The sequence below is a fragment of the Amia ocellicauda genome, chromosome 4 (genome assembly GCF_036373705.1).
Source record: "Amia ocellicauda isolate fAmiCal2 chromosome 4, fAmiCal2.hap1, whole genome shotgun sequence".
NCBI classification, from domain to species: domain Eukaryota; kingdom Metazoa; phylum Chordata; class Actinopteri; order Amiiformes; family Amiidae; genus Amia; species Amia ocellicauda.
Genome location: NC_089853.1, coordinates 38,922,004 through 38,943,897, shown reverse-complemented (window position 1 = coordinate 38,943,897; position 21,894 = coordinate 38,922,004).

The window sequence follows — 21,894 nt, the reverse complement described above, 5'->3', positions numbered from 1 at the left end:
CTCCTGTGCCATGTGGGCCTGTGCAACAGCATTTGCAGTCAAATTAAACCCTGCGTTAGGAAGACATAACAGACTGTCAGCCGTATATGAATAACCCACAATTACAGAGAGGGCGTGTTCCAGCCCTGGTTCCCTGGGGAGCTGCCGTCACAGACTCTTGCAAGCTCTGTTTGTGTGCGTTGATCCCTGTTTTTATTACTGTTGCCTCCGAACTCCGAGATGCTTCTCCCCGCAGACTGAGCGAAGTCATCTCGCCGGTGGCCACCGCCGCCGGCTCTCGCCTGTCCTGTGAAGCGGCCGGCGAGGTCACCAGCATCCCCAGCTGTGCGTCTGACAGACAGCCTGTGTGGCAGCATCAAGCCCACACCTCGGGACCCGTTGACCTCCACAAACTGCATAATGACTCTATTTTCATGACACCCGTATCAGGCCTCTGTTATTACGTTTGGCCTTCATTGATTTTTACAAATGAAATGAATTGCTTCCATTAACAAGATAATTGCTTGCATATAAGCTGATGTATTGGGTCTTTTTTCTGTCATTTTATGACCTGTGCAACATGGTTTATAGATTGTTTTGTTTACCCATCTGCAATAATAATCCACTGCCTTCACAGCCTCAGCTTGGGATTCCCTCTGCTGGTAGCTGTTGGTACTGCCCCCCATTTATCAGCCAGAAGGTCCTTACTTGCCTGTACCTCATCAGGGTTTACGCTTTTCAAGCCAAAGACACACCTATGCTTCACACTAACCCCATCCACCTGCACACCCCTTTAAAACTTTAAAACAAAGCTGACAGGGCTGTGTAATACTTATTTCACAGTATTTTGTGTAAGGCTTCTGCCACTGAAACTGCAGAACAGTGTCACCATTTAGCTTAAGCACTTTAATTATTATTTAGATAAGATAAAAGGGATCATCTGAAATTCTAGTATTGTGTGGTTTCATTTGCGATACCAACAGGGATAAGCATGGTCCACGTGGGGACACCATCAATCTGGGAATACAGATGTTACTTGAGGCATGTCGTCTCTGTCCGGCTTGCCCTTCAGAGCAGGAGCGTGTGTCTCTCCTGCCACCACTTTCAAACTTGGCAAGCATCGTCACAGCTAAATCTGCGCAACATCCCACAGTCTATTAATGCGTAGGTTTTTAAATGTATATAATATTATCAAACACAAATGACTAAATCAGATTTCTAAGCTGTTTAGCTAAATTCTCATATTTTTAAGTGGCTGTGCATTATTAACTTTTAAAATTAATTTTAATCCCTGCTTTTTTGGGGGGCCGGGATCACATTCACTATTTGGATACTATATTTGTGTCATATAAAGTACTGATTCCCACAAAATATAACAGGTCTCTCTAATCAAACCACAGCTGTTGATTGATCAGTCAGTTAGCAAGCATCCCCTTCGGCAAAACAAATAAATCAAAACAAATAAATATTAACATGAATTAATTGGTAAATAACACCTCAGAGACAGTGTATGACTAACGAGGAGCACACACCAGCTCTGAATGGATGGAATATAAAAACAAACACACATCATGAGAGAGATGGCCGGGGCAATAATCAATGGCTGCTAAGGGAAAAGGCCAATAACTCAGCCACTCGCTGCACGCCGTCCAGATGAGCACAGCGACTCCAAGGACAGATATCACGACTACTCAAAGCAGGACCCTGGAAAACAGTCCTGCGGGAAACCCATACTGCAAGAAAGAATAACTTCCCTGACAGAGGACAAGAACTGCACTATTTTTAGAAGGACTACAATTCCACTTAAAAGAAACTACACTACACATCAAAGAAAAAGGAGAAAAGAAAAAAACACACACAGGCAACCCACATTGTCGCAATAAAACAAACTCAGGTCCTGCCGAGGAATGTGCGCAGCAGTATGTGTTGTATTTCACAAGTTACTGAAACCCCCCCCACGCACCCGCTCACACCGAGAATAATAAATGAGAAGAAGGCTTTACCAGTACCTCAGCACTGGGATCGTTCAAGAAACAATTAGCTCCTTGCCTGGGGCTAAGCGTGTTTCTTCCAGTGACTGCGGAACAGAAGATTACATGATGGAGAGCTTGACACTGTAGGAGAATTAACGATGCTGCTTCCAAAGGCCGGGTCTCCCTGGGCCGGCTGACCTGCGCTGGTCTCGCACCAGCCACAGATATATCTGCTGAGAGAAGATTAGAGGGGGAGAAATAAATACAACGAAGATAAAGAGCAGAGGAAAAAAAGCCTAGTCTGTCTGGAGGAGGGTGGCCCTGCTCTGCTGCCAGACATCCTGACCAGGGAACAGATACAGGAAAAATAAACAAAGTAAATAAAATAAAATTGGAAACAAACCTGGCGCGGCCTTGTTTCTGCACAAATCCATTGACATTCACAGAGGAATGGATTTTTTTTTCTCTCTCCTCTTACTGCCAGCATCTTTATAAGTCGCTTGCTAATTGCCCCTGTTCCTTCTTTAATTTGGCAGAAACCCACAGTCTCTCTCCCTACTGTATGCATGTATTTTTTCTTTCGTAGGCGATCCATACTTTTCCGTGTAACCCCCTATAGCGCCATGTTAAATATTTACAACACAGAAGGTTAAATAATTGAAAATCTGCTCAGAGTTCATGCATTGCTCCATAGCTTTGAGGATCTGTACAGCGTGTGGAAAATCTCCCTGATGCAGAGACGGGCTTTGTTAAGGAACAGACCCATGCTGTTTTGCAAGTGTGCCATAAAAAAACTAAAATGCTAATATACCAAACCCCTGTCCTGCAAATCCACTAACAAGAGATTTTGGGTGGGAAATCACCTTGCTAGAGTGGGCAGAGCTAGTTCTCCTGCACGTGTGTATTTGCACTGAGTTTCTTGGCAGGGTTGTGCATGACTGCATCCTTCAGCCCCTTCCCCTCTGCAGAAGTGAATCCACTGTCTGATCCATAGTCCACTCTGTAGGGTTCAGTGGTTGAATGCACTGATATTTCAGCACTAATTCCTCCGGACAGCTTGTCTTTCGGCGTATTGATTATTAGCACAGTATACATTACACATGCCTGCAATTGTTTTGTTTTACATTTGTAGTTTTGTATGGTTAACATTGTTAAAATAATGAAATAATGATTATTTGCATATTTTTTAGGAATTTTCGAATAATAATTATTAGCATTTCCCGTCGCTGCTCCACTCGCTTAATCGTCGCACCCGGGAAATCAGCGTTGGCTCCTGATTTCAGCTTCTCCTAATGTACCATGTTTTCATTTGTCAGGAACAGGGGAGAATTGCCTTTTCTTTTTGACAGTACACACTGAGTAGTTTGAGTAGAGGAAGGAAGAAAAAGACAAGAAAGGAAAAAAGGAAGCAAGCATTGCACAGTGCTGAGTGAGATTACATTACTTAGCAGAATCGGAAGTCAAGCGCTGGCAGGAGCCAATTCCTCTCCCAGTTAGCGTGACCTGCCTGACCAGCATCACTCCTCCACTGAAATCAATACATTTATAAACAGCTACAACTGAATAACATTACGAATCTGCAGACAAAACTGCACAGTTCAGAAACAGTCCTGGAACGGTACCCAAAAGGAGGCGATCCATGCACCTTCAGAATATAAATACAGTGTTTGTGTCCCGTGAGAAACATGGGCGACACAACACACACATACACTCACCTAAAGGATTATTAGGAACACCTGTTCAATTTCTCATTAATGCAATTATCTAACCAACCAATCACATGGCAGTTGCTTCAATGCATTTAGGGGTGTGGTCCTGGTCAAGACAATCTCCTGAACTCCAAACTGAATGTCTGAATGGGAAAGAAAGGTGATTTAAGCAATTTTGAGCGTGGCATGGTTGTTGGTGCCAGACGGGCCGGTCTGAGTATTTCACAATCTGCTCAGTTACTGGGATTTTCACGCACAACCATTTCTAGGGTTTACAAAGAATGGTGTGAAAAGGGAAAAACATCCAGTATGCGGCAGTCCTGTGGGCGAAAATGCCTTGTTGATGCTAGAGGTCAGAGGAGAATGGGCCGACTGATTCAAGCTGATAGAAGAGCAACTTTGACTGAAATAACCACTCGTTACAACCGAGGTATGCAGCAAAGCATTTGTGAAGCCACAACACGTACAACCTTGAGGCAGATGGGCTACAACAGCAGAAGACCCCACCGGGTACCACTCATCTCCACTACAAATAGGAAAAAGAGGCTACAATTTGCACAAGCTCACCAAATTGGACAGTTGAAGACTGGAAAAATGTTGCCTGGTCTGATGAGTCTCGATTTCTGTTGAGACATTCAGATGGTAGAGTCAGAATTTGGCGTAAACAGAATGAGAACATGGATCCATCATGCCTTGTTACCACTGTGCAGATTGGTGGTGGTGGTGTAATGGTGTGGGGGATGTTTTCTTGGCACACTTTAGGCCCCTTAGTGCCAATTGGGCATCGTTTAAATGCCACGGCCTACCTGAGCATTGTTTCTGACCATGTCCATCCCTTTATGACCACCATGTACCCATCATCTGATGGCTACTTCCAGCAGGATAATGCACCATGTCACAAAGGTCGAATCATTTCAAATTGGTTTCTTGAACATGACAATGAGTTCACTGTACTAAACTGGCCCCCACAGTCACCAGATCTCAACCCAATAGAGCATCTTTGGGATGTGGTGGAACGGGAGCTTCGTGCCCTGGATGTGCATCCCACAAATCTCCATCAACTGCAAGATGCTATCCTATCAATATGGGCCAACATTTCTAAAGAATGCTTTCAGCACCTTGTTGAATCAATGCCACGTAGAATTAAGGCAGTTCTGAAGGCGAAAGGGGGTCAAACACAGTATTAGTATGGTGTTCCTAATAATCCTTTAGGTGAGTGTATATATAAAAGCTGTTGTTGTTGTTATTATTATGTGTATGGAATTGTATTGGAAAGTGATGCATGCTACAGAGAGAATTGTACATCAATCTGAAGTTGTCTCTTTATAACAGAAGATAACTTGAAACCTTTTTCTGCATGCCATTAGTGTCTCATTTCCCTTGTTCAGCAAACAGCTCTACAGCAGATCAATCACACCACCTTTCAGTCCAAAAGACGATCTTCTAATTGGAAAAGCAGCCAGAGTCAAAACCATACCATCGGCGGTGAGATGAGTCAGATGTCTGTCCCACACCCGGGTCTCTTTGTGCAAAAGAAAGTGCCCCCCCCCAGTGCTGATGACTCATTAGACTGTGCCATGCATTGCCTGTGCCATGACCTGCCCCGTTAAGTATCTGATGGATGAAAGAGACTCTGAAGGTATCTTAATTGCTGCTCTGTCTTGTGGACTAACGCAGTGACATTTACCGCGTGGCTCGGCACTGCTGCCCCGCACGCTCCGTCTCTCTCAGTGGTGACGGATGATGGGACCGCCATGGCCCTGCAAGCACTCGCCCGTTTTTTAAACTTATTCCCTACTTCCGGATCATCGCCTCTTCTTTGTTAAGCCACCAGCTCCATCACACTTAACGGGCCTCAGATATCATTTAGAGCTCCCATCAGGCGACTCAGCAGGGTAATTCTTCTGGGAAACAGATGCATATGAAGTGAGGAGTCCAAACAATGAAGGAACTGATCCTTCAAGCTTCTTCATCCGGGGAGGAACTTCCTCCACCTCAACCTGAAAGTCACTTTAAAAGGTCACAGGGTGAAACCGAACAGGAGAACACATATGAATGCATGGAGAGAGTTATATATAGACAGGGATAGAGTTATATTGTTCATGGTCTGACCATTTGAGCTGAGTTGTCAGCAGGGTGGCGAGCCAAAGTCCAATGTCCTCCGTACATTCAGAGAAAGGAAATCTACACCTTTATCGACATGATCTACTGCTGTGCCCAAACCCATTGTGAAACTTGATTCTGTAGGGCTTTTGTAAGTGGACTTTGAAAAAGACATTTATTTAACACCCCAAGCCCCTGCAAGAAAACATTAAAACTGCCTAAATTAATAATACAAGCTGGCAGTGAGCACTAACTACAACAGTCTTGCAAGTGTGAGCCCCCTGCTGCAAACACCGGGGACACACACTGCGAATCTCAGCTGCACGATTTAATTGGCCCTCTGCTTTAAGATATTTGTTTTCTTTGTTTATTTTTTTATTTATTATCTCCCAATCTCTTTTGTTGTCTGGTTGCTCGCATTACTTTTGTTTGTTTGTTTTCTCGTCTATGTTTGCCAAGATGACAGGGTGTCATTATTTTTTTTCCAAATCTAAGGCTGTCCTCGATATCTCACGGCTTCGCCTTTCCGATCGTTTCATCTCTGTCTGCCGGGAACATGAGCGGTTAGATTAAACAAGCAGCTAAGGGCCTGTCTGACAGAGGCATGCGAAAGTGGTCATTAAAAACTGGAGACATAAGGAATTGGTGCTTCAGTGCCCTGTGGGAAGACGCTCTGTAATAATCAGGAGGCAATGCCAACGCAGGCTGATGGAGGCCCAGGTATTTCTACATAAACTCAGTTTCCCATAATCCCCCAGCTCCTGTACTTTCTAGACTGCTGTGAGGGTGGTGTTTTTGAGGCGCTTGAATGATTGTTTGGGTTATGTGTCCTCCTGGAGAGTTTTGAGTCGTATGAATCAGGAAATTCACAAAACAGACTCTTTGGAGACAGGCTGTGTGTTTGTGTGAGTGTGTGTGTTGTGTGTAAAGCCGTTTGTTTGTTTTTTGTTAGTTGGCTGTTTCATTTTCTTGTTTGTTTTGTTCCAGCACCATGTAAAGACGCTTCGGTGAATCATACGATGGCTGACTTACACAACATGCCCGGTACCATGTTCAGTGTTTACCCCAATAAAAACTAGACTTTCACTGACAACTGAAATCAGTGCACGTATAAGGCTTGTTTTCACTGTTTGTCCTCTTGTCAGTTTTACTGCTCTCCCTCTAATTAAATAAATATCTCTGTTGTTTTAACACTCGATTTTATGAAGTTGAACCAAGCTGCACCCGGTGCTCAAGAGGTCTGTGTATCGTAACGACGCAGAGTCGAGAGACGTGCCAGACAACCAAACCAGGCATGAGCACAACAAAGAGGCTTTCATGTGCACAACAATGTTTCTGGGGTCTGTGTGCCTTTCACTCGAATACATTACCCTTTTATTGTTAACATGCCTTGAAGAAACTCAGCCAAAGAGAGCATTAGAGAAAAGAAGCAATTTCCCTTTTATGTCAAAAGAATGATCGCTTTTGTTCGGCAGTGTTTGATTTTTGTATTATTTAAAGAAATAGAAAAAAAAAGTTAAGACAGTCCCCAGCTCACAGTTTTTTTTGACAATCGAGAGGAGCTTCCGTTTTCTTAATCATCTGCAGCAGTGCCCAGGGACTTCTGAGATCGGTGTTTGATTGTGCTTTTATTAGCCCTAATAAAGGGAGAATGTCTTCGGTTACAACCTTGTTATTTCCTTGTCAAAAAAGAGCAAGCTGCACATCTCCCAAAAGTAAGAGGCTCCTGTTTCCTAATGAGCTGTGTGTTAATTTATGTAGGTTTATTGTTCTGGATAAGCAGGTCTCCAGCACACTCGACCCTGTTGTGTTGCCAAAATGGATCAAGATATCACTGGACTTGTGGATGTCTATGAAACGGGTGATCACTTGCCTCCATGTTACCAGCAGGTTGTGACGAAGAGATGATGATGACGAGGTGTGTAAAAATAAACAATGAAATAAATAAACCACAGTGGTCGTATCACTCGCTGATGCTCTGTTTAGTTTCATTATCAGCCCGTCAATGGGTTCTAGCACATTGTCATTATATCGGCTCTGGGTTTTATAGCCGCACAGTGATCCTTACGAGAGATTGATTAAGAGGTGTGAGGAGCTGTGAGTCAGTATAATGCGAGGTCAGCGGCTGTGTGAATGAGCCAGAGTGATGTGATTTATGCCACGCTTGACCGCACAGCCCCAGCGCACCGACTCTTTAGGTGACAAGGAACAGCGCCGCCGAAACGCAGGCTGGCCCACATCGCCAATCAAAGACTGCGTTGTGATCTCACTGGGGTCACGTCAATCCGGGAAAGGGCCGAAACAGCCACCTTGGACAGATATGCTGGGTCTCTGTGGCATCCAAGTTGCTCTTAATAAATAAATGAGTCCTGTGGCCCTGGTGCTTTTCTTTTTTTTTAAGTGGGATTCTGGGAGAGAGAACTAAAAGTGCTTCTGCTTTAATTCTCTTGTTCAAGACAAACTTTGAAGTGTTGCTGGAGTCAGGTTTGCTCCTCCTGTTGTGATCTCTTTTGAACAGAAGAGGGTGTGGGGGGGATAAAAAAAATAGGAAGATAATGTTAATTTAACAGCTTCAAAGGGATGGATGGAAGTTTGCTACTTTAAAGCATAAAAAGATTTGATTTACCTTTTGCGTAAAGGGATTGGAGCTGATAATTATACTCTTCTGCACAAATCTGATTAACTCCGTCTGTTGAGCCCGAGCGGAAAGCAAAAGACCCAGATGAAGAGAGACCCAACAGATATAAAATATATTTTCTAAATGGGATCTTTAAACACAAGGCTGGCATGAACAATTCAAGGGGACACCCAAGCAAAGGACATTTTCAAAGCAGCGCTGAAAGTGCTTTCCAGATAGCAAATAATGGTCCTGTGCTTTTGCGTTATCAGCATGCATTACAGACTGCCAACAAAGGACAAGGAATGAATGAGGAACAGTCTCTGACGCAGAGTCCGGTATCAGTTTCAGAGGGTTTCGAAATACCCATGCGGCTGTGTAACTGCTGCCTAGTCAATCAAGATTCATCGTCAGCCGGCAATATGAATAATGCACTAAAAGGCTTTAAAGCACTGAAACCAGGAAGGTCTGTATTAGGGAACTAAGATATCTGCCTCTCTTTGGAATCCGTGCCTTGGCTGCTGCAGTTAAAGGGCATGGCTGTTGGGCAGCTCCACTGCTGATCACCTGTCAGTGTTATCCTTCTGAATCGCATTCCACAGCCTAAATAAGAGCATCAGCCTAATGTGGCAGGGGAATGAAACAGCCCACAGTTCACACCCTGTCGCCATCGGTCATCTTTACTGAGCCATCATTTCTTCTGAAATCAGCAGGCAAGTGCCACTTGTCAGGAGCCCTGGTGTTAATAGGCCTCTCTTAAGTTTGTGAAGGGAAGTAAACGATCGTTTAACCCGGGCAACATTCAAAAGGCCGCCCATGCTTCTTAATAATGTACAGACAACGGAATCTAAAACAAAGAAGCAAACACTCAGAAAATACCTGAGCCATAATTACATTATTATTATTATAAATCACATATGAAAAAACAGCCAATCACATAGCAGGATTTCCAAAAATCCCTATACCTTTAGTCTTGGGCAATCGTTCCTTTAGCCCAACGAGTCTAGGCCAAAATAAACTCTATTGAGCTGTTACTACACTCGTCTGTTGGGGTTGTCTGCACTGCGGAAGCTTTGTTTTGTGCAGGTGGGACTGCATGCTCCCTGATCTGAGAACAGCAAGGAAACCATCGTCCCAGGAGAGGAAGCGCTGGGCTTTGAAAATTAAAAACAGGCAGTCCAGACCCCATAAGGACCTTCCCCGTGTCCCTGTTGTGGGAGGGTGGGAGGCCCCCAGGCTGCTCTATTGATTACAGGTCCTCAGAAGCAGGAAGAGAAGCATAACCCAATTCATACATAACCCATCCTCAAGCTGCTGGTAAGGATGCTGTAAGACTGTGTCAAATCCCCACACAGTCTTGCCCCTCTGTATTTAGAGAGATATTATTATTAATTACTGTTTAATTAACAACAGAGGAGGAGGGCAAAGAAAGAACTGTTGCGGGGGCGGGGGGTGTGTAAATGTTCCCAAAAAGTGCAAATCATTCCGCTTTGAGGGAAATTGGAAATGTAATGAAATATACATTCCTGCGAAGAAACAGTAAAACAGCAGTTGGTTGTTTTCTTTTATTGCAGGCCCTGGGCAATTAAACATAATGAATGAATTATAAGTTTGTGAAAACTGTGCTCGGGACCTCTCGAGATGCTGCTTGTCTGCCTGCGCTCCCCCGGGGACGCCACGCAGTGCTGTGCAGCTGCAGCAATCAAAACCAACCCAAAACAGAGGCTTTATGAACAGTGCACACTACAGTGACTGGAAGCGTTAATATGTTCCTAATTCTTTACAAATTCAGTGTTAAGTCGCAGCTCTCGGTATTAACATGCTCCACTTGCTCAGGCAAGGTAAGGAGGCCTGCGAGAGATCAGTTTGGACATGTGCTTCTGGGCACAGCAGAGTTGGATCAAAAGTTTAGCCCGTCAAACATGGAAGAGCAATGTGCTTGTTGTCTTCTGCAGGGTTAGCAGGGGAATTGGCCATTAAGAGAAAGCATCGCCTGCGACTTCAGGTTCCTGCTTCGCCAAATGATCATGCAAGTGGAAATTAAAGCTTTCATTTTCTAACTGGGAAATTCTATAATTGGCCTGTTTTTGTTTGTTTGTTTGTTTGTTTTTTTGTTGTTTTTTTCCCCAAAAGTTTTTCAGCCAATAAAAAAATCATACCTAGGTGATCATATTTCACTTTCTCCCACCCCCGCGCAAGAGAAAGCTTTCTCACCAGCATAGTAATTGGTCCCATCAAAAAACATCAAGAGCTGAGGACTAACTATTATTTCCAGGAAAGGTATTAAAAACCTTGTACTCTGACTCCTGCAAAGACCCATTCCTCCTAAATGAGATATTTCCCCTGCCGTGCGCACTGCGCTGCTGTTTAGTGGCCCTATAAATAATTAATGGGCGAGCAGTTTAAAGGAGCTGGGCGCTGGGGCAGTCAGGGATTGATGGCACTACATTGCTCTAAATTTACAATTGCAGGCACTTTCTTTCTGAAACACAAGAAAGAGAGGGAAAGAAAGGCTGTTTGCAAAAAACTGGTTGCAGTTGCGTTCTTTTCATGAAATGATGTCTACCGAAGTCCCGCACCTGTTCAAAATTAGGATTCCTCCAGTGGCTTTCGTGAGGGTGTCTAGGATGGAGCAGAGCTGTGGCTGTGCTGAAGCTACGTAGGTGGTCTGACTGGGGAGGAATATTTCAGGTGGATGGGGGTCCTGAATCGCAAGGCCACGTTGTGCAAGGCATCATTGGGGTTGCAAACTGATGGCAGCAAGCTCTCCTAAAGAGGAAAACCTTCAGTTCTGGGGTGGCAACAAAACAGCTGCAAATAGATCTGATTTGTGAACGTGGGTGAAGGGAATCTCTGCAGGCTGGAGGGCCAGTGTGCCCTTGACTCCATGGCATCATGTTGTGGGCACAGTGCGGCTCAGTGTAGCTTCCAACAGCTGTTGACAGCCAGACTACAACCTTCACTGTGACTTTCACCCAGAAAGGTCTGATTTCCTCCCCATATCAGGGAACAGGGAAGGCATCCAGTTGCATGAACACATTGCCGGAGCTGCTCCTTTGACAATGCAGCAGCACTTACAATGCAAATGCAATCTCAGTGGAAATGCATACCTGGTTACAAACCCATTGAGTGTGTGTTCAGTGTACTTGACATGTAGCGACTTATCTGTAATACACTAGAGACAGGGAAACAGAGAGAGGGAGAGAGAGAGCTTTAGATGGAGACATAATTAGAATGATCTCTTACATTTGCCTCAGATTACAATATACACTAATGGTACCAAAGGAATTACTCAAAGCCCTGACCACACATTGCCATTAATTAAATATTTACTCAGAGATCCCATTTTAAGCACATAGGAATACAAGAGCCTTCCTCATCTGTTTCTGAATTGTGATGCCCTTTGAAAAAAGACAAAACACTTCCTTTATGGTGCTAGGCTTTCCATGTTCAATGTACATGGGCACTTATGTCTCATATGAAGCATTTGCCCTAAGAAATATATTAATAAATACTTCATTACCGAGGCCTCTCAATTAACATCAGGCAACCTTGGTTACAGCATGCTTCAGTTTTATGTGAAACTGAATCTAAACCGCATAGATTTTCTCCCTGCAATTTATTACCTCATCCCACATGGAGCTATACTTTCTTGGAGTGTTTTTATCTCTTTGCAGGGGAAGGCTATTGATTGAACCGTCTAAATGTGTATTATTTTATTAGATTAAAACTTGAAAAGAATTCATGGAGCGGGAATGTGGAAGAGCATTAAATCTTTCATTTCTTAACCCCCAAACACTGCATAAAAAGTTTTATGACAGCCTACGTGAGAATGAGCGTTGAATTTTTTTCAGATAACAGGATTAAAATTCAGAGTATGTGGAAGGTTTGAATACGGCTGGATGTTGTTGGGCTGCAGGGAACTGTTCTCAGAACTTAGATGTGTGGCTGAGGTTCTAAATTGATTCTAACAGGAATTCCATGTCTAGACACTGTTTTAGGATAATTTTTCTTAAAGTTTTCTGATCAAAGGTTGCTCACATTTACAATATCTTTACAAGCAATGTTTTTCTTCCCTCTTACTAATTCAGGATTCTTTATAGTGTCAAATGATATTCAATCTATATCATAGTTTCAAAAATGTTTCATGGAAAGTAAATGTACATTCCTCGGGGAATAGAAGTATACAGAAATATAAATTTTGATTCATCCGTGCGCATTTCAGCACCATGCATTCCTGAGTAGACTGGCCAGTAACAACAAATCGTGTTGAGGAAAGCTTGTGCTTTCAGTAGGAGCACATCAGAGTCCAGCAAACTCCTTAAACAATGTATATAACAATACAGATCAATAAGTAAGTGGGCATGGCTCAACCAGGAATGTGACTGTGTAGTGGGTGTGGCCTGGAGTCCCTTCCCTCATAATAAAGCAGCCTTGGAATGACTTCTTAGAAAAAGATAAAAAGACCATTTTGATGAGTGAAAATAAATTAGTGTTGGCTTCCAGATTCAGGATAAATACACCTGGACTACAAAAAGCAAAAGTAAAATGAAGACAGTGACCTACAAAGAGAGAGAGAGAGAGAGAGAGAGAATGGTAAATGCCATGAATGTGTGAATGTTTACTCAGAATCCAATCATAGAGTTACGGTTATCTATGCCCCCTCTCCTGTACCCCCGTAAACATTGTTGATGATTTTGCACCAGAGTGATGGTTTCTGCTCCTGGTGAGCCCCAAACCACTCCATAGAATTAGGAGCCAAATCTCCATTCAGACGGTTTTGTATTGGAGGTGGGGTCAGAGGACAGGCGGATATCCTTCCGTTTACGGGAGAGGGTTTCCAGCACTGAACTTGTTTTTAATAAGCCACCAGAGCCGGAGCGTTGAGACGAGCCCTGACACGAGGAGACAGCAGCAGAGATGGAGTGGAAGCTTATTTTGTGTGACTGCAACAGGAGGTTCATTAATGGACTGTCCTGGATGTGTTCCCCGATTTGCTGACTCATCAAGTTTCTGATGTGGATCTCTAAAAATTAACCAGACTGTTATTTTTTGTGATGCACTCAATTCGAAGCCCACCACCCAACGGACCCCCACGTCTTCAACAGGAGGCCATGGAGACGGGACCGGGCTCCTCTCTCTGAGTGACTGAGGAACTTCTCCAGCTTGCCCTCAGATCCCTCACCGAGCTCAGGAGGGCATGAATTAGTGAATTGACTGTAAATTATTTAGCAATCCTGCCCAGTAAGTCCTCTGTATCCCACCCCCCTTCTTGTCTTCATTTATCTTTACTGGAAAAGGGAAGAGGGTTTAAAAGAGCTTTTTAGAATTCTAATGTTGGTCGCAACATGAGTTAAAAATGGATCTGCTTGATACCGGTAAGAGGAAATGTAGTGCGATTGCCCCATCACTCCATTTCAGTGAATCCTGGGGTGATGAGTGCAAGGAATTCAGGAGAGCAATTTTTAGGACTGCAAGGGGACTGGTATCTTATATAATTTTCTATCTATATATTTACTTATTTATTTACTTACTAACATGTTTTATAGTGTTTTTTCCAAGCCACATTTCTATCTGAGAACAAATAAACACAAAACAGTGATCCTGCTGAGTCCATAGTGCTGCTGCCTGACCTGCTCTCAGGTGTTCTCCTGTCCTCTTCTCAATGGGTTTGTCCTCAGGAAAAGAGACATGGGGGCTCTTTCTTTCTTTCTGCCCCCTCTGTCCTCCCAGCACTCTTTCTCTCTTTCTTCTCTACTCCCAGCACTGTCTCTCTCTTCCTCTTCCTATCTGCCAACCTCTGTTCTGCCAGCTGTGCTGCTGCCTGGGTCTAAACCTAGCACGACAAGCAGGAAATGAGGCCACAGCTAGAGAAGTCAGGGACATACTTATCGGCAGGCGCCCCTTCACTCTGATATCAGCATGGAGGTGTTTGTGGTGGGGCTCATGGAGCAGAAACTAGAGAATACACTGAAGCAAGTGATGGGAAGAAAATGAAAACCACAACAAAAAAACATAAAAGACAGGACAGGTGGTTTTGGAAGTTCATCTTTCTCTCAGTTAACCTTTGCCTTTATGTGGTACTCGTCAAATCTAGGAAAGGGGAGAGAGCTGGTGAGCGATGTCCTCACAGTCCACACTGACCACACAGCAGGCTTAGTGACCACAATGTGAAAAAGGCATATAACTGCTTTATAATCTGGAAAACATTAATAAGTAGGTACTGACAGACGCCCACCAACGATTAGCCGCATGTTGCAAGCAGAGGATCCCCAGGTAGTTCACACTTTCTGAAGGCGTAATACTGCACTAGCTGGTGTCTGTGTGTGAGTCCTTTACAAAGTGACTAATCTGTAAGCGGGTTAGTCGGTCACAAGCCTTCATGATTTCAGGCCCAAGCAGCTCTGCCACACTTTACTTACACAGAACAATCATTGACTGTGGAACCTGTGACTCAGTTTGGTTGATCCTGCTGTGCTGGGCTTTGATTGCAGACCAGTCCCAACCCACACACCCCCTCCTCCACAACCTCCCACACTGTCGGGCCAGTGTGGGCGGTCACAGACACTGCCACAGTGACCAAGGGACCATAATCCAGCAGGAGATTCAGTGTGAGTAAGAAAGAGGGAATAAATGGCCCATGAACTTGAGCAATATGTGTGCCTCTGCTGACATGGACTGGAATACTGCAGGGTCCTATAGCTATAGTAGCATGGCCTCATTGTCAGCAGGCAACAATCCCCAGGCAAGAAATATCAGGATCTGGCATTGCCGTACGTTTTACGTCTTATTTTTTCTCTTTCTAATGATTATTTTTATTATTGTCACGCCCTAGTGGATGATTAGGAGTGACTACGCTGCATGACCACACCACCTCTTTTGTTAACAAGAGAGGACCTCGATCACCCACTCTTACTCTCTCCCCGGGCAGGCTCGACCGGACCCCAGAACATCACCACACAGAAAGGCAAGTTTCCAGCAACAAGGCAGGGCATGAAGACTGTACCATATCGGGGAACACAGTACATAAGGAAATGGGAAGCTAAATCTATAAAACCTAATCTAAAATTGCAGATAAATCTAATAAAAACCCTACCCAAAATAACACAAGAAAAATAATAAAGTAAAGATCTAATTAAGAATGAATAAATCGCAATTTCCTTGTTCTAAAATAAAATATAGCAGCAACCATAAATTCACAATCTCTTAATTCGTTCACGGCAAAGTGCAATAGCACAGAATAAATCTCCCTTCCTCTTGGAAGATATTGAACAAGTTTTTCAGCTGTCGCCGTACCCCATCGGCCAACTGGGACCCCAACCGGACTGCAGGTAAGAAATAAGTATTAATGTCAAGATTGCACAAGCCCCAATGTAATTGATCACTATCTATCGTTCTCCCTTTTTTTTTTTTTTTTTTTTTTTTTTTTATTTTATTTACAGGCACGGATCCACACCGCAGGGACTGTTTCCACACCCCAGCACAGAGACCCTTCTCTGTCCAGGTAACCACAGTGAGAGGGGATAAATGTCCAAAAAGTCTCAATAAAGAAGATTTGATATAAACACCATGTATGTTTCTTCTCTTTTAACTAATTGAAAAATACTAAATTCAATAAAATAGTATTTTAACTAATTCCTTCTTCAAGAACAGAAGCAGAATACTTAATGCTCTATAGACTTCACTGATGTCTCAGCAATTAAGTCTCCAAGCATGTCTACTTCCCTCCAGCCTTGTGCTTTCTGGTTTGGATCAGTCAGGCGTTTGCTGCGCCCCATATATCCTCTCCGTGTGCTCAGTCAGTGGCTTCTCTGCTGAATGATCGGTCTCTGCGCTTAAATACTAGAAACAAAGAGGCAGGGGCGCAGGTAAAGGCAATTAAGAGAAGACACACAGGTAAGTCCAGGTGAGAATGTAGCTGGCGGTGTGCGCTTGGCAATAAGAACAATAAACCAATCCCAACCCCAATAAACCAATAATACCAAAAGAAAAGTAAACATCAATATAAGGAAGTAAGAAAACACACTTCATAAATGAAAAAGACTAGCGTGATTTAAAAAAAGAATAAGTGGACACATCTAAATAAATAAGCAAAATAATTTGTAATAAATCAATGAGGTGCACACCCCATCCGTGACACTACTACAATACTGTTATTTCTTCATCCTTTTGCACTTCTCTCACGGCGGAGCTGTGTGCCTGAGGCTGAGTAACAACCCGCACAGCACCAGCGTGTGTGGGCAGAGGAACTTGGAGTTTAACCAACTGAATGGATACAGTAATTACACTGTTGAATTAATTGTCATATCGCGCACGGAAAACACTGCCGCGTGAGAGAGCACGGAAAGTCATATCCGCACATATGCAAAGAGGGAGGAAATCAGCCTTCCCATATCAAATTAGACCCTAATAAATAGATATGTTCAAATATGTCAACACATTCTTATCCATATGGAGGCACGGCGCAGGTACCGGCACACGGCCAGGCTGACTTGCGCGTTTCAGCACGTGTCAATTTTCCTCTGCTGCTCCGCGTTGTTTGCGAGCATGTGTGACAGATCTGCGCTCCGGTGCACTTGTGATTGATGAGGAACGATCCTTAGCAAAGCATAGGGACCTGGCCTGACATCTGAAGGTAATCAATGCACTTCACGTTTTAATCAGACGACATTACCTGGCTGGGAGACCTCTTACCTGAAAGACTGACAACAGCCACCCTCCCACAGAGCCATCTGCCATGCGCTTCTTCAACCCAACTGATCGAGACGGCCCAACTTTTTAAAATAACCACATAAAACTGAAAAAAAATAGCAAGGTTATTAAAATTGTAAAGGATCCTGGATCTCAAAGCTTTGTACAAGTCCATTGCAGGCCACTGGGACTGCACATAGAAAAGACCTTGAGTGCAAAAGCTAATTTTCTGAAGCAAATAAGCCCATTTTAACAATATGGCCAACCGGGAAATTACTGAGAATAATATACTAGTTCAACAGCTCCTGTCTCCTGAGCTTTCTATTATTGCAATGTTTTTTCCTGCTTTCAGAGAACGTGTCCTTGCTTCTTCACTACTCACTTCAACTATTATTGTGCAACTGGAAATCCTGAGAATCCCATTATAATCCCGAGAATCACATTATAAACATAATAGGAAAAGTCTTAGCCACTTCAGGGAATGTTAATACTGTTGTGACTTCACTCTTCTGGTCACTATTGAAATAAATGTGACTGAGACAGGAGCTTTTCAAAACAAAAACTGATGTTTTATCAACCTTTCTCCAGAGGTACATCAACTTTGCCTGTTTCCTATGCAGGTTCTTAAAAACACTCACTCAGGTGTAGTTCTCTGTCCAGCTCTCCTTCAACTCCATGAGTGGCACGTCACCACACCCTTATACAGTGCATCCAGAAAGTATTCACAGCGCTTCACTTTTTCCACATTTTGTTATGTTACAGCCTTATTCCAAAATGGATTAAATTCATTATTTTCCTCAAAATTCTACAAACAAAACCCCGTAATGACAACGTGAAAGAAGTTTGTTTGAAATCTTTGCAAATGTATTAAAAATAAAAAACAAAAAAAGCACATGTACATAAGTATTCACAGCCTTTGCCATGACACTCAAAATTGAGCTCAGGTGCATCCTGTTTCCAATGATCATCCTTGAGATGTTGATTGGATTGGAGTCCACCTGTGGTAAATTCAGTGGATTGGACATGATTTGGAAAGGCACACACCTGTCTATATAAGGTCCCATAGTTAACAGTGCATGTCAGAGCACAAACCAAGCCATGAAGTCCAAGGAATTGTCTGTAGACCTCCGAGACAGGATTGTATCGAGGCACAGATCTGGGGAAGGGTGCAGAAAAAATTCTGCAGCATTGAAGGTCCCAATGAGCACAGTGGCCTCCATCACCCGTAAATGAAGAAGTTTGGAACCACCAGGACTCTTCCTAGAGCTGGCCGCCGGCCAAACTGAGCGATCGGGGGAGAAGGGCCTTAGTCAGGGAGGTGACCAAGAACCCGATTGTCACTCCGACAGAGCTCCAGCATGTCTCTGTGGAGAGAGGAGAACCTTCCAGAAGAACAACCATCTCTGCAGAACTCCACCAATCAGGCCTGTATGGTAGAGTGGCCAGACTGAAGCCACTCCTCAGTAAAAGGCACATGACAGCCCACCTGGAGTTTGCCAAAAGGCACCTGAAGGATTCTCTGGTCTGATGAAACAGATTGAACTCTTTGGCCTGAATGGCAAGCGTCATGTCTGGAGGAACCCAGTGAAGCATGGTGGTGGCAGCATCATGCTGTGGTTAGGTTTCTCAGTGGCAGGAACTGGGAGACTAGTCAGGATCGAGAGAAAGATGAATGCAGCAATGTACAGAGACATCCTTGATGAAAACCTGCTCCAGAGCGCTCTGGACCTCAGACTGGGGCGAAGGTTAATCTTCCAACAGGACGACCCTAAGCACACAGCCAAGATAACAAAGGAGTGGCTACAGGACAACTCTGTGAATGTCCTTGAGTGGCCCAGCCAGAGCCCAGACTTGAACCCGATTGAACATCTCTGGAGAGATCTGAAAATGGCTGTGCACCGACGCTCCCCATCCAACCTGATGGAGCTTGAGAGGTCCTGCAAAGAAGAATGGGAGAAACTGCCCAAAAATAGGTGTGCCAAGCTTGTAGCATCATCCTCAAAAAGACTTGAGGCTGTAATTGGTGCCAAAGGTGCTTCAACAAAGTATTGAGCAAAGGCTTATGTACATGTGCTTTTTTTTGTTTTTTATTTTTAATACATTTGCAAAGATTTCAAACAAACTTCTTTCACGTTGTCATTATGGGGTATTGTTTGTAGAATTTTGAGGAAAATAATGAATTTAATCCATTTTGGAATAAGGCTGTAACATAACAAAATGTGGAAAAAGTGAAGCGCTGTGAATACTTTCCGGATGCACTGTAGATCCCCCTATCTGGTGACTCCCTCCCGTCCAATCACTGCTCTCCAGCTGTACCACCCCGAGACGGGGGGAGCCACACAGATACAAAAACCCACAAACATCCCTCCCTAACTCCACATAACACCCCACATATAACACACATTCACACTCATGCACACACACAGACAGACAGGGTCCCTAAACTGACCCGCCCACCCTCCATACACACTTTTACAACCCTCCCCCATCCCTTAGACTGCCCTACAGGAATAGACACACACACACACTCTCGCCCTGCAGACACCCTCCAGAATCGCTACAATACTATAAAATGAATAGTCCTCTTCAAACTTGTGCTTCCTCCTCACGAGGGGATGAATCATATTCTGTACAAGTTTGGGGTTTATCCGCAAAGTCTTTGCTTGGCATTTCATTATGGGATGTGCGAAACGGTTGGTGCGCATGCCCACGCTAAACGACGGTCATTAGCTCTGCATGTGAAGGCATGTTGCCTCGTGCGGCACTGCTGGTGTAAAATCCTGATTGAAATTCTGCCCACGCAGTCCATTTGCATTTAATTTATCAATTATCCTGAAAATAAGAGAGTCGCTGCTGGTGAGGAGACACTAATTAACTAAAAAAGAAGCACATTAAATATTCACTTAGAGGGCTGAAATCAAACTTTGCTGTTTATAAATGATGCAGTAGGAGCTGGAGTCAAATAAATAAATAAATAAATGCATGAAAATTAAAAATCTGTCCCGATGCCTTTATCTCCCAGCTCTTATGCAAGGTGGATAGCAATTACCGTGTGGAGATCCACAGTCAGAGCTGTCAGGTCTCTTTCATCACAAAGCACTGAGTTTATTTTAGCTGATCTCGGTCTTAGCCAGCCCTGTGTCTTAGTCTTCCGATCATCAGGGTAACTCCTGATTGCCACGCCAGAGGTTCCAGTGAAGAGAGGTGAAGGGGTTCAGGGTCATAGCAAGTGTTTGCTTCTGTGTATTTTGTTCTTGCATGTCCACCCTTTACCTTTGACAATGTCTTTTCCTCTCGTCAGCTAAGACCTGTTCATGCAGTCTCTGTGGGGATCAGGGCCAGCTGCCAAAAGGAATTCTGTTAAAAATTGAATAAATAATGGTTTATATAGTATCATAAATAATGTAAGATACAACTTATTGCATTATGTCACATTATGTTTTTACATTATTTATATACTATTTATTCTCTCTGTGCTATATTATGTTTTTCAGTTGTGAGACACTTCAAGAAAGGTTTCAGCTACATCAATGAAATCGAACAAACAGATCAGGTCAGGCTGCGGAGTCTCCTGTCTTGTGTGAGGTTCTGTAAACTTTACTGTTGAGACATTGTACACCGCATAAAAAAACATGAAAGCATTAAAATGCAACTAAAACCCAGGTTAATGGAATCTTCATTACAGGAGTAATTACAGTGTGTGAATTGCACAGGATAATGGTCTGGCTTTTTTGTGAGTGTGTGTGTGAGTGAGTGAGTGAGAGTGTGCCCTGTGGTTAGTATCTCTGGCTGCTGCTTTGAAGTACAAGTCATTATGGAAATTAGACTCGACTGTGTATGGGGAAGACAGTCGTGCAGTTCTGTAATTCTCTCCTCTCCCTCATTGAAAGAGATAGCATCCCTCCTCCAGAGAGCACACATTCATGGAACCCTTTCATGATCCTATCCTATTTTTTATTTTTTTTTGCGATGTATGCTCTCTTTACTTTTACATAAAACGCCTTCTGCATAGAGGTGACCCAATCTTTATCTCCAGAGTCTTAACGCAGCCATTCAGCCATTAAGAGATTGCCTCTGAGTTCAGTGTGATGGTGATCTGTAATCAGGGTTGCCAGATTTTCCCAAGGAAATAAGCAACCTGGTTGCAAAAACAAGCCCAACCTTCGAAGAGTGTAACTTCCGGTCACATGGACAATAAATTCAATATTGGATTCAATATCGTGTTAGTCAACTATATAACACACACACACATATATATATATACGCTCACCTAAAGGATTATTAGGAACACCATACTAATACTGTGTTTGACCCCCTTTCGCCTTCAGAACTGCCTTAATTCTACGTGGCATTGATTCAACAAGGTGCTGAAAGCATTCTTTAGAAATGTTGGCCCATATTGATAGGATAGCATCTTGCAGTTGATGGAGATTTGTGGGATGCACATCCAGGGCACGAAGCTCCCGTTCCACCACATCCCAAAGATGCTCTATTGGGTTGAGATCTGGTGACTGTGGGGGCCAGTTTAGTACAGTGAACTCATTGTCATGTTCAAGAAACCAATTTGAAATTATTCGACCTTTGTGACAAGGTGCATTATCCTGCTGGAAGTAGCCATCAGAGGATGGGTACATGGTGGTCATAAAGGGATGGACATGGTCAGAAACAATGCTCAGGTAGGCCGTGGCATTTAAACGATGCCCGATTGGCACTAAGGGGCCTAAAGTGTGCCAAGAAAACATCCCCCACACCATTACACCACCACCACCAGCCTGCACAGTGGTAACAAGGCATGATGGATCCATGTTCTCATTCTGTTTAC